Here is a 15,193-nt window from a genome sequence, read left to right as displayed (position 1 = left end):
TCTGGGGTCACAAAGTCAGGAACTAAGCAATTATATAATTGTTAAAAAAGATGTAGGTGACTTTTGTACTGCAGTACAAGAATGCACAGGTTTCTTTAAGTTGAAGATCTATTCTGAGTGTTTGGAGAATACTTGTTATCTCAGTTAAGTAATTGCTGACTCCATATGAGGAAGACAATATATGGCTTGGTGTAGAAATTCTGGGCATTGGAGTCGGGTGGAGTTGGATTCAAATTCCAATTTTTCTAGTTGTTATGTGGTAGAATTATATAGAGGAAGCCCTGGGGACCCATCACAGCCAACCAAACAAAAAAATCAAACCTGTGCTGTAATTCAGTACTCTTTGAACTCCCTCTTGAGCTTTCTCTTGATATCTTTTGAAATTTGAAATCCCCCACCAAAGCAGCTGTTTACGTTTCCTGTGCTACTCAAGCAAATACCCTGAAATTGGTCGGGTTAAACAATGGGAATTTATTTGCTCATGATTTGAGGCTGGGAAAAAGTCCAAAACAAGGCATCATCAAGGTGATCCTTTTTTTCCTGAAGACTGATGTTCTGGGGCTAGCTGCTGGTGATCCTTGGCTCCTCTTTCACATGGCAGCGTACATGGTGACATCTCCTGGTTTCTCCCTTCTCTTCTGGTTCTGTCCATAGACAACTTCTTGTTTCATGTGTCTTTCTTTCCGTCTGAATTTTGACACACTTATAAAGGACTCTGTGATAGGATTAAGACCCATTCTAATTGAATTGGGCCATATCTTAACTGAAGTAATCCCATCAAAAGGTCCTACTTATAGTGGGTTCACACCCACAGTAATGGACTAATTTAAGAACATGTTTTTCTGGGGTACATACGACTTCAACCTACCACAGCAGCCAACCCAAATAGGCAATCAAGCCTGTATTCATTATGTTTGACCCAATATGAAATAAAGCCCATCTGCTCTAAATCCACCCCTATAAGAGGAACAAACCCTTGACCAGTCAATAGGTGTCAAGCTAACTTCCTTTTTATACCTATAAAAATAATTTGCCATTGTTCTAGTTTGCTAGCTGCCGGAATGGCTTTTAAAAGGAAAATTTAATAAGTTGCTAGTTTACAGTTCTAAGGCTGAGAAAATGTCCCTTTAAACAAGTCTATAGAAATGTCCGATCTAAGGGATCCAGGGAAAGATACCTCAGTTCAAGAAGGCTGATGAAGTTCAGGGTTTCTTTCTCAGGTGGATGGGCACATGGCAAACACAGTCAGAGTTTCTCCCTCATCTGGAAAGGCACATGGTGAACACAGTCAGGGTTCCTCTCTCATCTGGAAGGGCACATGGTGAACACAGCATTATCTGCTAGCTGCTTCACCTGACTTCCTGTTTCATAAAATTCCCTAGGAGGCATTTTCCTTCTTCATCTCCAAAGGTCGCTGGCTGGTGGACTCTGCTTCACCTGGCTATGTCGTTCTTCTCTGCTCTCTCTGAATATCCTATTCTCCAAAATATTTTCTATTTTATAGGACTCCAGAAATTTATCAAGACCCACCCAAATGGGTGGAGACATGTCATCACCTAATCCAGCTTAACAACCACTCTTGATTAAATCACATCTCCAGGGAGATGATCTGATTACAGTTTCAAACATACAGAATTGAATAGGGATTATTCTGCCTTTGTGAAATGGGATTTAGATTAAAACATGGCTTTTCTAGGGGACATACATCCTCTCAAACCAGCACAGCCATCCCTAGAACCCTGTTTTTGCAAGTGATTTGGCTTTTCTGCTGCAGCAAAACTTTGGTGTCCTGAATAAAATGCTATGATTGGCAAACTTGACTCCGATTTGTCTTTTGCTATATGTGACTTTCAACAAGTTGCATAAACTCCTTTAGCTTTAATTTTCTCTTTTATTTGAAGAGTTCCATGATAATAATAACTATGTAGATGAGTGTTTACTACATGTGAAACAATTATGGCACAGTGAATTTTTATAAACCTGCTGTCACAGAGACACTAAGGGTCAGAGCCAGACAAATACAGGCCTGCCTAATTTCAAAGTCTGTGTCTACCAGCTGTAGGTTTGCCACAAATAGTAGTTTCCTTCTACCCTTTCCTTTAAGGTAGTTTTTCTAGATTTCAAAAACAGAGACAAAAATAAAGCATTAGAATATTAAGAGATGATTTTAGAACGTGGGGCTTTCTTAAAGGTTTGTGTTGAAGAAAGCTATTATAATTGATTTGGTTTCTGTAAGAATACATTTTTATTTTCAAAGCTTGAAAGTTCCTGATTACATTTGATCAAGTATCACATCACGTAAGGGGGAAAAACAGAATACGAAAGAAAATTGTGAATAGTTCTTAAAAGAGACTGTGCAAGATGATTTTTAGAAACAACTTGATTTTGAGGAAAAGAAATGTATCTTAAGTACACTAGGAATTAACCGTATTTTAATGTTGGTCTAGATTCAAACAAGCAAATCAGTTTAATGTCACATCAGAGATGTCTTTAAATGCAAGGGCCTAACATGTTTTTAACAGAGAAACAAGACTAGCTGGAACAATTTCTTTTAGTAATCCATCCTTTAAAAAGTTGCTGAGCTGGAGTAATTCAGAGACAAGCTGTCTTTAGCAGCATTTTGTGGCATATTCAAGAATTGAATAGTCAAGAGTTTTAGAGTTTTGTGTCCTAATGATTTGTCTGTTTTTACTTGTAATTTTCAGTCAAATGCCAAGTTGAAAAGTTGTGTGCCAAAAAAAAGTAGACTTGTTTTTCTTCTGTGTATTTGCATAGAGAGAAGGAAAAGTATATATTTTTTTGTCTTTTGAGAAAAGGGTGTTCTACAAATCAAGTATATTTTAGGTGGGTCTTGAACTTCATTGTAAACTGAAATTTGAAAACAGCAACTTGGTTCAGTACTTGAATTGAGGCTATAAATGTCCTTTTGCTCAGGTCGGTAGGTTCTAAGTTAAATATATAACCATCCTCTTAGTTGGTTAGGCAGAAAACAGAGTGGTTTAGAATTTTGATACTGAAAGTGTAGTTGTGGACCAGCAGCATTGGAGTAACTAGGAGCTTTTAGAAAAGTCAAATTTCATTCCCAACCTTAAACCAGGCTACATTTTAACAAGATTATCTGGCTAATTTGTATGCATATTAAAGTTTGAGAAGCCTGGTTGAGCATGAATTATAAGCCAGACTACTTGTGTTTGAATCTGAATCTGACACATTATCTTTGTGACATTGGGTAAGTAATTTAATCTCTCAAATCTATTTCTGTGTCTGTAAAGCAGGAATGACGGTAGTACATGTGCAATGTTTAGAAGAGTGTAGCTAATAGGAAGTGCTCCATAAGAATTAGCAAGAGGTTAAAATATGTACAGTATAGTATATACAGTAGATACATAGTTACAGGTAAAATGTCCATTTTAATTAGAATGAACCTTACTATTAAGTTATTGATAAAGTTTTTTTTTTAGAAAATAGCTTTAGAATCATTTACTAGCATTATCTTTCTGTATGTTGTTTCTATCAGCTGTCACAGAATAGCAAAGTGAAATCTAGGTGTTCTATTTGCTAGCTGCCAGAATGCAATATACCAGAAACAGGGAAACTTAAAAAGTTGCTAGTTTACAGTTCTAAGGCCGAGAAAATGAACAAGTCTATAGAAATGTCCAATCTAAGACATCCAGAGAAAGATACCTTGGTTCAAGAAGGCCGATGAAGTTCAGGGTTTCTCTCTCAAGTGGAAGGGCACATTGTGAACATGGCATCATCTGCTAGCTTCTTCTCTCCTGGCTTCCTGTTTCATGAAGCTCCCTGGGAGGCATTTTCCTTCTTCATCTCCAAAGGTCGCTGACTGGTGGACTCTTCTTCTTGTCACTATGTCATGCTGCTCTGCTGTCTCTGAATCTCTTATTCTCTAAAATGTTTCATCTTTTATAGGGCTTCAGAAACTAACCAAGACCCACCCAAATGGGTGGAGACATGTTGTCACCTAATCCAGTTTAATGACCACTCTTGATTAAATCCCTTCTCTAGGGAGATAGTCTGATTACAGTTTCAAGCATACAGTATTGAATAGGGATTATTCTGGCTTTGTGAAATGGGATTTAGATTTAGTCATGGTTTTTCTAGGGGACATACATCCTTTCAAACCAGCACATTAGGTAATTTAGGATTTTGTTTGAGCATGAATAAAAGTAGTTAAAAGTAAACAATTTTAATATGGTATAAATCATTGTATGAGTGTAGTTGAGGGTTGACCATCTTCCTCAAGAGTACCAAGGGCAGGGCTGGGCGGGGATCGGGCTTGTCGGTGAGGCGGCGGCTCGGCAGGTGGGTTTAGGCTTCGGGGGCCAGGTCTGTCGGGTGGGTGGTTGTCTCCACAGTGAGTGCGTGAGCAGGTTAGTGCGCGTGTCTTCCCCTTCCCCTGGTCCCTGTCCCCTTCTCCCGTACCTCCTACCGCACCCAGCCCCTCTCCTCAGGGGGCAGCAGGGCCGCGCCCTCCGTCCTTTCCTTCCTTACCCACCCTGACCCGCCCTCGTTTCTCCTTCCCCTGCCCGGGGTAGCCGCCACCATGATCCTGCTGGAGATGAACAACTGCATCGTCGAGGAGACGCTTGCGCCCAAGTTCGAGAATGCCGCCGCCAGAAACAAACCAGAAGCAGTAGAAGTAACATTTGCAGATTTTGATGGGGTCCTCTATCATATTTCAAATCCTAATGGAGACAAAACAAAAGTGATGGTCAGTATTTCTTTGAAATTCTATAAGGAACTTCAGGCACATGGTGCTGACGAGTTATTAAGGAGGGTGTACGGGAGTTTCTTGGTAAATCCAGAATCAGGATACAATGTCTCTTTGTTATATGACCTTGAAAATCTCCCTGCATCCAAGGATTCAATTGTGCATCAGGCTGGCATGTTGAAACGAAATTGTTTTGCCTCTGTCTTTGAGAAATACTTCCAGTTCCAAGAAGAGGGCAAGGAAGGAGAGAACAGGACAGTTATCCATTATAGGGATGATGAGACCATGTATGTTGAGTCCAAAAAGGACAGAGTCACAGTAGTCTTCAGCACAGTGTTTAAAGATGATGTCGATGTGGTCATTGGAAAGGTATTTATGCAGGAGTTCAAAGAAGGACGCAGAGCCAGCCCCACAGCCCCACAGGTCCTGTTCAGCCACAGGGAACCACCTCTGGAGCTGAAAGACACAGATGCCGCTGTGGGTGACAACATTGGCTATATTACTTTTGTGCTGTTCCCTCGCCATACCAATGCCAGTGCTCGAGACAACACCATCAACCTGATTCACATGTTTGAAGACTACCTGCACTATCACATCAAGTGCTCTAGGCCTATATTCACACACGTATGCGGGCAAAAACATCTGACTTCCTTAAGGTGCTGAACCGTGCACGCCCAGATGCTGAGAAAAAATAAATGAAAACAATCACGGGGAAGACGTTTTCATCCCGCTAACTCTTGGGCACAGAAGGAGGAAGTAGCTGGCAGCTGAAGGCTGGAACACTTGCTACTGGATAATCGTAGCTTTTAATGTTGCACCTCTTCAGGTTCTTAGGGAATTCTCTGTTTTGGTTCCGTTTTGTACACATTTGGAAAATAATCTGCAGAAATGAGCTGTGCTTGCAGGGACTTCATAGTTCCCAAGAATTAAAAAAAAAAATACAAAGAATAATTCCACTTGATCAACTTAATTCTTTTTTCTTCCCTCCCTCGCTCCCTTCCCTTCCACCCTCTTTCCCAAGCTCTTTTGCTTTGCAATATGTTACTGGTAATGAGTTGCAGGATAATGCAATCTTAACTTCTTTTCTCCCAAGTATTTGAGTTCAAAACTCCTGTATCTAAAGAAATACGGTTGGGGTCATTAATAAAGAAAATCTTTTTATCTTAAAAAAAAAAAAAAAGAGTACCAAGGGCAGCACCTTAATTATTCTGTGTAGTACTTAAGAGACTGGTTTCCTTAGGTTCTTTCTGATCACCTGGCTCCAAGTCTCAGATCCTACCCTGTACCCTTGCTGCTCCTTGATTTACTTGCCTTTACAATAGCAACTTCTTTGAAAGATGTATATGTGGGGGTCGGGTGAGAGAGAAAAGGAAAATAATGAAAAACCAAGGGAAATATTGAAAAACCAAGGAAAGAATGACGTGCAGGCAGCAACACTCTCTGTTAACTTTCCTTGTATCTCCTCTCCCCTCCATTAACCTTGAAGAGTTACTGACTTCTGCTTTAAATGTTTACTCTCCATCTCTATACAGGATGGAGATTAAAAAGCAAGTCTGACACCTACATTTTAGAATTCTATAATTAGAATGCCATTTTACTGCTGATAATTCTTTATCACTTTTTAAAAAGAATAGTCAAGTCTTATTACTCCTGAATTTCTATAAGACCTGCCTAAAACCAAGAGTCTCTCTTAACTGGTGAGGAATACTACACATTTAACAAATTTAGATAGAAGTTGAAAGTACCCTAATGTAAAATTAGGATATTTAATATTCTGTTCTAATTAATTTACTTAGGTATTAGCTATGATTAAGCCTGTGTAGGATTCAGTTTATAATATGTCTTTGGTAACTTTTGATGTAGCTATAATATATAGTGAGTTTGGGTGGCCCTATAGTTTTAAGGTTGGGATGCAAGGTGGAGGAGGTTTTCCTTAGTTTATGGAACCTGCACATCCTTTCCCTAGTTTGAAAGCAGGGAAGTGCAAGCTGTGGAGCATAGTTACTGTTATGTTTTCAGGATACGTATTTGTAAGCACAATGTACTATAATATGCTCTTGAAATATTTGTAAAGGAGCATGTGTTGTAGAGCGCTAGGTCTGTTGTTTTGTTTGCTGTTCTGACAGTTTAGCTCTTGGGCTTCTCTGATACTATGTGAGCTAACCATTAGAATCTGAGAACAAGGCAACTTTGAAATTTCTTCCTATGTTTTTTCCCTTGGGTACACATACACATACTTTGTTTCTCGCTCTCTCAATCGAAATCTCAGTCTTTCCAGTCCCATTCTGGGCACCAGTGAATTACATCAAAAGGCTTAATATTTAACTTGTTTGAATTGAACCATAGATATTAAGCAATAACCCCATTGTATTATTATATTACACAAGCAGAGCTGCATCAAATGCCGGTTGGCAAAAGCAATGGGAAGAATTTATGTTGCTTTTAAGGGTTTCCCAAATACTAATGAGGAATGAAAACACGTTGCTCAGGGGCCAGGTAAGTGGGTGATGATCATCTTATAGTGTCCTTGGGGGAGAAATTTAAACTTGAGGGCTGCAGAAAAACACTAAGAGTTAGAGGACTGAAAGAGAGTTGCATATGAGCTATGTACACAAAGCCATGTTGTGATACTGATATGGATTAAAAGTGTTTTCAATGGCAGTTTTGACTGTCCATGGTTTTTGCTGTCTGCACTGGCTTCAGAATCAAACCCCTGCATAGATATACCTTGACAATATAACTATATCTTTTCTGGGGATCTCATGAAGAAGTTGGTTTGAGGATAGAGAAATAATTGATGTTGATGTGACTTCAGGACACCTGTTTTGCTGATTACTTACTCAGGGTGAGACAACAGTCACTTAGATTTATTGGACAAAGTAGTTTATACCATTGATTTCTTTATTAAACAGAACACTTTGCTTAAGTTTTCAGTTTTCTTTATATTCATATCAGACTGTTATCCTAGAATGGCTTGTTTTCTTTATACAGAAACTTCCCAAATATAAAAAAGAATTGTGAATATTGGAAATGTAAATTAGAATAAATAAATAAATGGAAATTTAATGTGCTTTTCTGAAATGACATCAAAGCCAATTTTGAGTGAGTGATCTTTTCATTAAAAGTTGCTTTTAGTTTTATTAGTCACATCTAGAGTTTTAATTGAAGAACATAAATAGAACAGATAAATAAGTAGGTCTTTGACTTTAATTTGCAAACTCTGTCCATTCATTCGATGCATGTTTATTGAATGGCTATGAGATAGTCACTGCTGGGTGTTGGTTTGCTAAATCCTAATTTCTCAGAAACACCTTCTTCCTCTCATTTGATCTTTCTCTCATCTTCAGGGATACATGGGCAATGACCATTTTAACTTCTTTGTGTTGGAAAGGAGTGTTGACCATCTGGGGTAGAAAAATAAACCTGATTGTTGTTTTGGAGAATCAGAATTTATCTGGTCTAGTATCAATCTGGAGGCTATAAGATTCTGGAAAAATAAACTTACTAAGAAAAACTTGTATAGAGGCTTAGAGCCCAGTGCACTCCCTAGGGCTTTCAGGAATACTATTTGTTGGGGCTTGTCATGCTGTGGTGGTTTGAAATATCTGGCTAAAGCTTGCATAAGAGTAACCTCCAGAATGACCTCTTGACTTTGTTTTAGCTTTGAAATCTGTTAGGCACTGAAACTTTATTTTGTTCCATTTCTTTTCCCCCTTTTGGACATCCTCAATCCCACGATGCTGTGTCCAGTCTCATCCCTCGGAGTCATGTCCCATGTAGGGGGTGGGTAGTGAATTTATTTGCAGAGTTGGCTTAGAGAAAAAGGCCAAATCTGGGCAACAAAAGATGCTCTCTGGGAACAACTCTTAGACATAATTGTATGCAGGCCTAGCTTTGCCATTGCAGAAATGAATTTCATAAGGGCAAGCCTTCAAGATCGAGGGCTTAGCTTATTGATGTCTGAGACAATATCAGGAATTCCCCAGGTGGGGAATTTAATAGTTCCACCTTTTTCCCCATGCCTATTGATCTTTTATAAATATGTATTGAATCATGATACTGCCATGTTTAAAACTGTACAGAGTCTTCACTTTCACTTTGCATGAAATCTGAACTCCATGGCCCTAGGGACACAGATGGCTCCTGCCTACATCTATAGCCTAACCTCTCTTCAGCCCTATCCTCCACTTTCCAGATGCCAGAAAAAGATCTTTTGTTAGTATTTAGAGCATGCAAAGCTTTTTATCCTTTGTGGCCTTTGCATTTGCCTAGAATAGAAGTTAGCTAGCTTGTTCTGTGAAGTGAGATAGTAAATATTTTAGGCGTTGTGAGCCATCCAGTCTCTGTTGGAACTATTGAACTCTGCTATTGTAGCATGAAAGCAGCCCTAGGCAACATGTCAAGGAATGAGCATGGCAGTGTTGCATACTGCCTTCTTGGCCAGATTTCGCCTGCAGACTGTAGGTTGCCTGAACTAGGCCTAGAATATTCTTTACTCAGTTCTTTATCACAGCTGGCTTATTCTTATTCTTTAGCTTAAATGTTCTCCACTTTGTGCCCTTAACTAATTCTGTAACTATTTTATTCTTTAATTTGTTCATGTTTTTGTTATCCTTTCCCAATAGAATATCAACTATATAAGGGTAGGGCCTGGCCAGTTTAGTATATACTGCCTGGCAAATAGTAGTCACTTGTTGGGGTGGTGTCGGGGATGATAGGACTTGAGTTAGAATTTAAAGGATCGTTATAAAGTAGGGCCATGAACATTTCTATGATGGAGAAGAACACAGGAGAAAATAATGAATATTTACAGTTATATTAAGTTTAGTCAGTGTGATAGACTGAGTATAAGTGTTTGTGTTTTTCCTCCTGGGACCATATTAAAATGATAGCAAAGGGTCTACATGCTACATGCCTACAATTCAGTTGATTCAAATTAGAAGAGAATGCCATTAGTTTCCTAATCTGAGCAGTAGATAAAATGAGTAAAAATCCCACAGAGGTCATAAAGGAATACAAATTCCAAGGGGGAAAATCATGAAATCGTGATGCAAATAGGAATCAAGGTAAAAAATGGTGTGGGCGGGCCGCGGTGGCTCAGCGGGCAAGAGTGCTTGCCTGCCATGCCGGAGGACCCCGGTTCGATTCCCGGCCCCAGCCCATGTAAAAAACAAACAAACAAACAAAATATAATAAAACAAGAAAATGTTTAAAGATGTTTCCCTTCCTTCCTTCTCTGTCTTTCCTTCCTTTCCTCCCTCTCTCTTTAAAAAAAAAAAAAAAAAAAATGGTGTGCTTTTGAGCAATTGACAGATGCAGAAAGAATATTACTTTTGGTCATGGCACTAGGAACATTCTTTGGGTGGCAGAAGGATCATGACTTGTAGTGGTCCTCTGGTGAGCATTGCTCTGTGATATTAAAAGGTAAAGAACATTGTTCTTTATTGATTGTTACCTACAGAACCATACTTTAGAACAGTGATTCTCAAAGTGTAGTCCTCAGACCAGCAGCATCAGCATTGCCTATGTTTAGGCAATACCCTAGACTTACTGAACCGAAAATTCTAGGGATTGCACCTATCAATTTGTGTTTTAACAAGTCTTTCAAGTGATTCTAATGCCACATTAGAGTTTAAGAACTACCACTACAGACAAGGTATAGAAGGCTTATATAATTATGGTTACATAAGGAATGTGAATTCTCAAACCTTGACAATGTTAAAAAAAAAAACAAACAAACAGTCTGCAGAAGTTGGGAGGCGATGCAGAAGAAAGGGTACAGGTTCTGATATCCTTATCATTATTTTGTGAAGGTGTGTGTGTGGAGGGTCAAGATATTTTATGGTGATAGAACAAAAAACAAAAGTGGAAGTATATATTAAAAGTAACCAAAGAGCTAAAATGTCTCAGATATCTAAAGGTGATAAAGAAATACTGGTAAAAGCATATTATTTGGAAATTTGAAAATAACCACCAGGAGAACCAAGAAATGAAATGGTTAAATAGGATTGCCTTTGGGAGCAGGAAAGGGAACACTTTGTACTGTTTGATTTTTTTAACCATATGCTATGTATTACTTTGATTAAAAATTTAAAAACAAAATAAAAAGACTTTAATTTATTGTGGAGGTATATGCACTTATTAAATTGTAGAAAAAGCTGCCTGTCACTTTTCTGGGTTATTTTCACAAGGTTAAAGTCTGTGATTATTGTAGTTACCTACTGCCCTTTCAAGTATGGGTACTAGGTGAGTGGTTTTTTTTTTTCTTTTACATGAGCAGGCACTGAGAATTGAACCCGGGTCTCCCAGCATGGCAGGCAAGAACTCTGCCACTGAGCCACCCTTGCCCCACCTTGGTGAGTGGTTTTTTGTAGGCATGTGGTGTGTGTCTTTTTCCCAATCCTTTGTGACTTATTACTTAAAGAATGTTGGGAATCATTGGAAAACCAAAACCAAGTATTTTGTTTGAGCTCCAACAAACTTTTTTAAAAATATTTTTTATTGTGAAATATAACATATATACAAAAAAGCAATACAATTCAAGTATATTGTAACAAGTAGTTATAGAGCAGATTACGGAGTTTGGCGTAGGTTACAGTTCCACAATTTTAGATTTTTCCTTCTAGCTGCTCTATAACACTGCAGATTAAAAGAAATATCAGTTTATTGATTCAGTAGCAGTCATACTCATTTGTTAAATACCATCTTCTCTGTTATTATAACTTCTCTTTCTCCATTAAAACTCCTCCTTCTTCTTTGATCTTTCTCCCAATCTTTAGGGGTATTTGGGCTATGCCCATTAACTTTTTCATGTTAGAAAGGGGTGTCATTAATATGGGATAGGAGGATTGAACTGGTTGATATTCTTGGAGAGGCTGGCTCCTCTGGGTTTCAGGACTTATCTGACCTAGGAACCCATCTGGAGGTTGTAGGTTTCTGAAAAGTAACCTTAGTGTGTGAAACTTTTGTAAAATCTCAGAGTCCTAAGTGCTCTTTAGGGTTAATAGGAGTAGTTTTGGTTGGGGTTTGGCAAACTGTGATACTTTGGAATATCTAGCTGAAGTTTGTATAAGAGTAGCTTCCAGAATAGCCTCTTGACTCTATTCAAACTCTCTTAGCCCACTGATACCTTATTTTGTTCCATTTCTTCTTCCCCTTTTGGTCAGGAGTATTGTTGATCCTGTGGTGCCAGAGCCAGACTCATAACTGGGAGTCACATCCCTTCATTGCCAGGGAGACTTTCACCTCTAGATGTCATGCAGAGTTGGGCTTAGATTGAGAGGCCATATCTGAGCCACAAAAGAGGTTTTCAGGAAGTAACCCATAGGCATTACTATAGATAGGCTTAGTGTCTCTGCTACAGAAATAAGCTTCACAAGAGCAAGCTTCAAGATCATGGGCTTTGGCCTGTTGACTTGGTAGTATTTACTTACTTTTTATAGAATCATCCAGAGCATAATATATCATAATATTTTTGTTCCCTTCTTTAGAATTTTATTCCCCAAGATTGGTCTAAATGTCCTCCACTTTCTATATTCGAATTGTGCTTCCTACTAATTAGCTTTCAAAGGGTAATGAGATTAGCAGTCAGCCACATTTGGTACCTAAGTGACTTTAGGAGTGATCTTCCTACGTTTTTTAAAGCTTTTAAAATTGTATAATATGACATATATATACAAAGCAAAGAAATAAAGCATTAGTTTTCAAAGTATTCTTCAGCAAATAGTTACAGGACAGATCCCAGAGTTTGTCTTGGGCTGCCATACTACATCTCAGATTTTTCCTTCTAGCTGCTCCAGAATATAGGAGGCTAGGAAGGAATACATTTTGTTTTTGGGTGCATGGTCTGGGAATCAAACCTGGTTCTCCCTCCCTCATGGAAGGCGAGCATTCTACCACTGAATCCCTGTGTACCCAATACATACTTTTTTATCATCACAATTGACATGTTTCTTTTTTGTGAAAAATAACATATACAAAAACAATAAATTTCAAAGCACAGCATAACAATTATTGTGTTCTACACAATTATTGTGTTCTACAAAAGTTGTAGAACAGATTTCAGAGTCTGGTATAGACTTGCAATTCCAATTTTAAGTTTTTACTTTTAGTTGCTCTAAGATACTGGAGACTAAAAGATATATCAGTTTAATGATTCAGTGATCATATCCGTTTGCTAAACCCTACTTTCTCTGTATAACTCCACCATCACCTTTAATCTTTCTATCCCTTTCTTTGGGGGTATTTGGGCTATGGCCATTCTAACTTTTTCATATTTGAAGGGGCTGTCAATAATATGGGGTAGAGGATGAAACTAACTGATGTTCTGGAGAGGCTGGGCCCTCTAGGTTTCAGCACTTATCTGGTCCAGGAACCCAACTGGAGGTTGTAGGTTTCTGGTAAGTCACCCTAGTGCATGGGACCTTTGTAGAATCTTATATATTCCCCTAGGTGTTCTTTGTGATTGGCTGGAATGGTTTTGGTTGGGGGTTGGCAAGTTATGATAGATAGCAATATCTAACTGAAGCTTGTCTAAGGGTGACCTACAGAGTAGCATCTCGACTCTTTGAACTCTCTCAGCCACTTATACTTTATTAGTTACACTTCTTTTTCCCCTTCTGATCAGAATGGAATTGTTGATCCCATGGTGCCAGGGCTGGACTCATCCCTGGGAGTCATTTCCCATGTCGCCAGGGAGACTTTCACCCCTGGATGTTGTGTCCTATGTAGGGGGGAGGGCAATGATTTCACTTGTAGAGTTGGGCTTAGAGAGAGTGAGGCCTCATCTGAGCAACAAAAGAGGTCCTCCAGAAGTAACTCTTAGGCATACCTATAGGTAGGCTAAGCTTCTCCACTTATGTAGGCTCCACAAGATTAAGCCTCAAGATCAAGGGCTTGGCCTATTGATTTGGGTGTCCCTAATGTTTGACACAGTGTCAGGGGATTCCCTGATGGTAAAGTTTAATAGTTCCATATATTTTTCTCCCATCCATCAAGGAACTTTGCCAATACTTTTAGTTTATCTACTTAATATATTCTAGGATGTGTCCAGGCATTATATTAAGCTATACAGGATTAAAAGCCCTCATTCTTATTCTGGGCTCCCTCTGTTTCAATTATTCCAATGAGCTATACAGACAGGTTGAGTTAGCTTATGTGCTACAGAAAATTTATCTTCAGTTAGATATTGCTATCTATCATAACTTGCCAAACCCCAACCGAAACCATTCCAGCCAATCACAAAGAACATGGCATGTTCTTTCTTCCTTTGGTCTCAAAGAGTAGATGTGGTTCTAAAATATAGACAATGCTTTCCTTACCCCTGTGTCCTGAATTACTTTAATCCCGACCTGATTGGCTTCACTCTTATCTCTAAATACCAGGCTATAGATATATAAAATAGCCTCTCAAAATCCAGAAATAATAATTACCACTCAGACTGAATGTGTCTACTGTAAGAGTTTACAATCTAGGCCCCTGTTTTCTTGTAAGTGGTTTCTAAAGGAAACCATACAATAATTGTTCTTTCATTTCTGGCTTATTTTGCCTCACCATATATTCCACAGGTTCATTCACATGTTGCATGCCTCATGACTTCGTTCCTTTTTGTAGCAGCACATTTGATCATATGTATCCACCATTGTTCACCAATCTACTTCTCAGTCTGTGCATCCTGTGGCCACCTGCATTCATTAGGCATCATATATAATGCCCCAAAACCACAGTCCATCAACATTCTCAATTTTAGGTAATTTCACTGTTCCCAAGAGAAAGATAACAAATAAACACACCCTCACCAAATAAGAAATCTAACCCTCCCCTTAACTCCTGTTCCTCCCCTATTACTTACCTCTGCTGTTGCTGTGTTACTGCTGATGTTTTCCTGTTAAACATAGCCTATAGTATGCAATAGCAGTTTTCCCCTGTAGCCTGGACTTACACGAATCAAACCTTTGAAGTAGTTCTTGTATTCTTCCTACATTTTTATAAAACTTTTAATTCAAATGTAATGATCTATTTATAGATAAAAGATAAAGTATTTTAATTTTACTCAGGGGATCCCTGATGAGCCCAAAATGAAATCTAAGTGGAACAATAAGCTGAATATCAGTGCATAATTGCTGTGGTAGTTGATGCATTAATCCTCTCATAAAATATTTATCTATGCTATATATCACATTGATATTTAGATCTTTTCTGTTAGAAAGTATATTTTGTTAGCTTACTAAATTATGACTGAAGTTAAAGATGAAACGTAAATGCCTTCTTACTTTTAAATGTTTTAAAATTGATCAAGCCATTTTTAAAAAAGTTTTTTTGGAATAATTTCATAAAAGTTGAACAAATAGTACCGAGTACTCTCATTGTACCCTTTACCTAGATTCAGCAGATTTTAACATTTTGCCATATTGGCTTAATCATGGTTTTCCTCCCTCCCTCTCTCTTTCTTCTATCTATCTATAC

At 38.4% G+C, this 15,193-nt stretch overlaps 1 protein-coding gene and 1 pseudogene across 2 annotated transcripts in view; both read left to right on the top strand.

Annotated features, from left to right (window-relative positions):
- The window catches only part of SMYD3 (SET and MYND domain containing 3), an 876,127-nt gene that overhangs the window by 47,945 nt on the left and 812,989 nt on the right, over positions 1-15,193 (top strand). The gene's annotated exons all lie outside the window — the stretch shown is intronic.
- Positions 4,341-9,804, top strand: LOC143690835 (actin-related protein 2/3 complex subunit 2 pseudogene; annotated as a pseudogene).

This window comes from Tamandua tetradactyla, chromosome 7 (assembly GCF_023851605.1).
Source record: "Tamandua tetradactyla isolate mTamTet1 chromosome 7, mTamTet1.pri, whole genome shotgun sequence".
Taxonomy (NCBI): Eukaryota; Metazoa; Chordata; class Mammalia; order Pilosa; family Myrmecophagidae; genus Tamandua; species Tamandua tetradactyla.
The sequence above is the reverse complement of the archived record's forward strand: the minus strand, read 5'-3'. Positions and strand labels throughout refer to the sequence as shown.